Source organism: Nematolebias whitei, chromosome 16 (assembly GCF_014905685.2).
Source record: "Nematolebias whitei isolate Nwh7 chromosome 16, NemWhi1, whole genome shotgun sequence".
Lineage (NCBI taxonomy): Eukaryota > Metazoa > Chordata > Actinopteri > Cyprinodontiformes > Rivulidae > Nematolebias > Nematolebias whitei.
The window spans coordinates 8,864,472-8,870,479 of record NC_056513.1 but is presented as its reverse complement, the minus strand read 5'-3'; positions in this window follow the sequence as shown (position 1 = coordinate 8,870,479).

The window sequence follows — 6,008 nt, the reverse complement described above, 5'->3', positions numbered from 1 at the left end:
CTGTTTCAGGATTGTATTAAGCATGAAGTCAGAAACCCGTTGGAGGGAAGATTCTGTTTGGGTTTTGGTGTAACTCACTCAGAGAACACCAGTAATTCTGTTTCAGGCTGCTGCAGTTGAACAGTGTGCAGCCGGAGATCAGGTTTGTCCAGTAAAGTCCGGATGTTTGATTTCTCGAAGACGCTCTACAGCTCAGGTGCAACCGCTGCACGGGGGCTTCACGTTTTTTCCTATGATGATGAAAAAGTGGAAAACTTTCGCGAATCATACAAAAGCAATCAAATTAATTGTTCCTTTGCTATTGTTTAAATTTCAAAAATCTAAAATCTCACCTGAGATGTGGTATAAAGAGGTCAGCTAATTATTTAATTAACATTATTTGCAAATACCAAACAAACTAAACACGTTAAAATGCAAATACATTGTGAAAACGTCAACATATTTTCTGTTTTTAGACTTTTAGATAAAAACATATTTATCAATTTGTTTGAGTGTGAAGCGGCTGGGATGAGAATCAGCATCTCCAAATCTGAGGCCGTGGTCCTCAGTCAGAAAAGGGTGGATTGATCTCTTCAGGTCGAGGGTCAGGTTCTGCCTCAAGTGGAGGAGTTCAAGTATCTTGGGGTTTTGTTCACGAGTGAGGGAAGAATGGAGCATGAGATCGACAGATATTGGTGCAGCACCTGCAGTATTGTGGACTCTGTGCCGGTCCATTATGGTGAAGAGGGAACTGAGCTGAAAGGCTCTCTGTTTACTGATTGGTCTACGTTCCTACCCTCACCTATGGTCATGAACTCTGGCTATTGACCAAAAGAATGAGCTTCTGGATACAGGCGGTTGAAATGAGTTTACTCTGTCCATACTCTTGTTATCCACATTTGTTTGGTGGTCTGGACCCAATCTGTCCAGAGGCAAGCTGTAGAACTTACCACTGAACTGATGCAACAACCCCACCCAACCCCCAAGCATCAAAATAAAACCGGCTGAACACAGGTAAAAAGTGAATTTTGTTTATGAAGCCCTGTTCATTTGGTCTGGTTGTATCTATCAGAGTGGGTTCTGGTTCTGATGGGAGCGCTTGGATCCGCTGTGGTCTCTGTAAGCTGTGATGGTCTGTCAATGGTCCATCAGAAGGGCTCTTTAGTGTCAAGTGTCCTCGGGCGTGTGTCCAAGCTGTCCCTAATCCATGTAAATGTGTTTGCTGACGTTTATTGGTGGTGATGTTATGGAGAAGGGGTGTGTGTGTGTGTGTGTGTGTGGGGGGAGGGGGTTGTTTGCTGCACAGCGTCAAAAATCTCATCAAAAGCAGTGATGGAAACAGAACAACCGTTAGCTCAGATGCCTGTATTTTTATTTCTGCATCCGTCTTTGTTCTCGTGGAGCGATGAAAATCAAACCCTGGCCTTCGTGGCTCGGCTTCATTCCTGTTCGGGACTCGGTGCGTCTCTGTACTGCAGGCTTCCACACGATCTCCTCACAAACATTAGCACACTTCATCCTCTGCAGCCTCCGCCGCCCTAGGATGTGAGTGACGCTTTGATGGGAGTGACGATGATAGAAGTGATGTGGTTAGAGGAGCTCCGTACGATATCAGCAGAGCACTGAGGCCAGACTCCGAGGCAGAGCTGCGCGGCGAGGCGCACTCGCTGACCACATTTGTGAAAGTTATGGAAGGAAAATGTAATTTAAACACCACATGGAATGTATCGTATAAGAGCCAGCAGCTGAAATAACTTGAAGTACGTGCAAAAAGTTTGATTTGGAGGATAGAATTTATCTGATTCTGTCTGAGTGCATCTCTTCAGTGTGAAGTGCAGGAATTCAATTGCCGGTCATGCTGTTTTTATGTTATCTGCTTCCCGTGAAACCTTTCCCCCATGTAGCAATTCAGATTGACAAGGGTGATTCTTGCAGCCAGGGGTCCTTTTTTTTCCCCCAACCAGAGTCCCATCTCACCTGCTGATCTAGTTCAGAATTGCACGGGACATTTCAGCGGCACAAATCGAATCCCTGGCAATCTGTAAACCTCCGGAATGTGTCTGAAAGTGGAGATGAAAAAGGCCTTTTCAAGAGCTGCCAGCACCTGGACTGAAGAGCCCATGAGATGGCCGCTTAACTTAATTGACCGAGTCTGATAAAACATGGAGGAAATGGCCCAGAAAGACATTAAAGAAGAAAAAAAAAAAAAGTGAGAAGAAAATTTAATGACCCTCTGAAAACTGCTGGATGTTGGTTTTGACAAGCAGGTCTTTATTTCTTGTCTTCGACCTTGTGTTGCCCACTCACGCACTCTGAGACTGACAGGATGCAGACCGAACACTTTGTGCTCAGAAGCAGCACAGATTTGTTCCAACCTTTCAAAAAAAAAAAAAAAATCCCACACATTTCCTGCTCTGCATGCAGAAATGACCCAGCATTACAATTCACCGATCGTCTAACGAGCAGACGTCCCTCTGAGGCGTTATGATCAATAACTTCTGCTTCCTCCACCCAACGCTGCGGCGTGGCCGTGACAGCTCTGTGGACGACTTCACAAAGTGCTTCTGCTCTGACACGGCTCTTCAGAGTCCGTGGAAAGCAGCTATTGTGTGTGCACGTGTGTGTGTCATGTGTGCTGATACATTTTCTAACCTCTAATGAAAAATACCACAATATTAAACACGTAGAAACACAATATATTTCATCTTTTATAAGACAGAAATCACATTCTGCTCCTGACGCTGCCTAATACTCATTATTTGTAAAATAGTTGTTTAGCTTTGATGCACAGGTTAACTTGACAGCTTTTTCCTGTACAGATTTTAAACCAATTCCAGATCAACTTTTGTATTCATAAAATTATATTTACAATTATATTTAGGATTAAAGCTAAAATTGGAAGGTAATACACATACAGTACCGAGGTTTGATTAGTTTTGATTGGACACCAGAGAGTCAGCAGGCTGTTCTTTCACCTCGAGCATCTTGTTTAAAGACCCTAAATGTGGTTCTCATCATAAATATGAGCTGATGTTTGCTCTTTTAAAGAGTGTATTGGCTGATTAGGGCCACATGGGAGGAAAAATATTGAATAAGCCCTTTTGATTATGTTTTGAGATAAGAAAAAGTTGCAATGTTGAATTAAAGTTTTTTTTTTTCATGGCCTAAAACAACTGAAATGAACCCGTTTCTCATTCTTTACATCTTATTTTTGAATCTGATGATTCTGGTTGCGCTTTTACTGTGTTAACTAGAAAATAACTCAATGAAGCCATCCAAGGTTTAGGTTTATTGCTCTCGCACCCTTCAGAATAAAAGTCTCAAACGCATACATGAAGTGCTAATGTAAAAAAAAAAAAAAACCCTGAACACCTGAAGTTGATGAAAATAACTAATTACTGTTCATTAGTAAAACAAACTCCAGGTTAGAAAGCCCAATATTCTGAGTTGAGACTTTTATTGTGAAGGACTGGTTATTTTCCCAGCATCACATCAATGATGTGTTGCAATAACTTTGGGCTGTGAAGCAAATCTAACTTATGGTTTCAAATGTTGCTGCAAATGAGCACAAAACGGGACAAACAAACAAACAAACAAACAAAAACAACAAAGCAGAGGCTGCAGTGCACCTTCATCACCCTCATCTTCCTCAGGGAATCAACCAAGACACAAATACTACAGTTTGACAGTATATTTACTCTTAAACTTGCTGTGAGGAACTTTATTTTACTAAACCACAGTCAGTTTGTTTTATAAGTAACTGAGGCAGATTTTAGGCACTTTATTATTATTATTATTAATAAAAAAACATCAAATGTTCTTTAAAACCAAAACACTTGTTTCTTTTTTAATGTTTGAATTAGTCAATTTTCATGTAAATGTAGGTTTTGCTTGTTAAATGTTGAAATTTATTAATACATGATGCTTTATTTTAACTCACCGAAGATAAAAGAAGATAAACAGCTTTTTTAATCTATTTACTTGTGTGTAGTATTTTCATACAGTTGTCCACATCTGAATAATTATTTCTTACTTATTTAATTGGAACATTCAACAGGAAGGTATGAAGGAAAAAAAACTTCATTTCAATTCACTTTATTTCTTTAGCTCTAAATCACAACATACGTCGTCTCAGGGCACTGAACAAAAACATTCACGCTCCTTTTAAACGTTAATTAGTAAAGTTATCCATCTAATGAAGCAGATCGTGTTGAATCTTCACTTCATCACAGTCTCCCATCCTGAGCAAGCACAAAGGAGACAGTGGAAAGGAAAAACTCCCCTTTAACAGGAAGAAACCTCCCCATCAGGCTCGGGACGAGCGTCCATCTGCTTCTACCCGCTGTCTGAGAGGACAGGAAGTAGAAACAAACAAACACAGAATGGCAGGTCCAGGTGAACTGTCTATAGGAGGAAAGACACAAAACACATGTTCAGATAGAAATAATTACAAACAGGTAGAGTAGAGCAAGTAAAGACAGCAGCAGAATGAGGAAATGTGGTCAGTTTGTCCTCAAGGACTCTAAGCCTATAGCAGCATAACTAAAGGATGGCTCAGGAAACCCAAGCCATCCTTAACTATAGGATTTATCAAAAAGGAAAGACTAATCTTCAAAGTGGACAATGTGTCAGCCTCACGGACAGAAACTGGAAGTTGGTTCCACAAGAGAGGACCCTGATAATTGAAAGATCCTCCCATTCTGCTTTTGGAAACTCTAGGAACCACAAGTAAACCTGCAGTCTGAACTCGGTTAGGGAAATTCCCTTCAAGACAATTTGCTGTTCTTTAAGCACAAAAAAAAAAAATGCAATGTTTCCAAACTCGGAGAATAATAATTTCTTATAATCAATATTGACCAGAATAGTTATTCTTATTCGTTTCCATAATCATAAACCTTCATTTTCTTTTCAAGTACTTTGTTTAGAAAAAATAAAAGAAAGAGGAAAAATCACCATTGATTTGAATCCAGCGTATATTTCCTGCAGTTGATGCTTTTGGTGATAGAAAATTAATATTTCATGACACATTAATGCTAACGTTATCATTTAATGTAAGGTTTGCTTCAAATATAATAGAATGAGTTTGATTTCAAACCCTCCTAACTGAAAACAAATGCGTTGTGGACTAAGAGCTCGTCATAGGTGAGACAACTTTAAGGCTTCCTACAGTAAACAATTAGAAAAAACATTTTTTCCCTGAGTTTTATTTCTTAATGCACATTTCTCATCGGGTTCGACAAGCTGAAGATGATGATAAAATGACAATTTTCCTGGTCTGTTTTGGTAATTAGGATTAAAAACAATTAAACACAGTTGGTAATTAATCCGACGGCGAGCATTATTTTAAATTCTTATTTTAATGTGCGACTAACACCACAGCATAGTGGGAGCGAATTATGCCACATTAGTGCTGCTAATCGACGCAATAAATTATAGTTGATAACGTCAGCGCACACACTGAAAATTAAAACAAGTCTTTGCTGACGAAAAGATAAAACACGGAGAAGTTTTTCCTGCAGATTCAGTGTCGGAGCTGGTTTTACTGACCAGATCATCCCTGAGAGGAAGACTGACGTCAGCAGCTTCAGGCTCACTTTCACAAGTTTATTTAAGCATCTAATTACTTTTATTCTTGAAAAGGGTTGGAGACAAAGTCATGTGACCAGATATAACAAGCGTTTTATAAAACTACAGAAATTTATAAAACAAAAGCTGAAATAACTTAAAAAATGTGTGGTTTACTTTGAAAAGAATGTGGAAATGTTGAGGTTTACAAGGACCGCTGGTCAGGCTGAACCCTCCTGCTGCCCTTGGGTCAAACTGATCCACAAGGCCTCATGGGTAATCTTGACCCAAGAGCAGCAGGAAGGTTAAAGAACTACAAACTAAAGAGAAAATGTCATTTTGTGACTGTTATGCTGTTAATGACATAAAGTTTGAAAAGCTGTTAAAAGTTGTGTTAATGATAAATTATATTATTTAAGGCATATATATATGTGTATATATATATATACACATATATATATGCC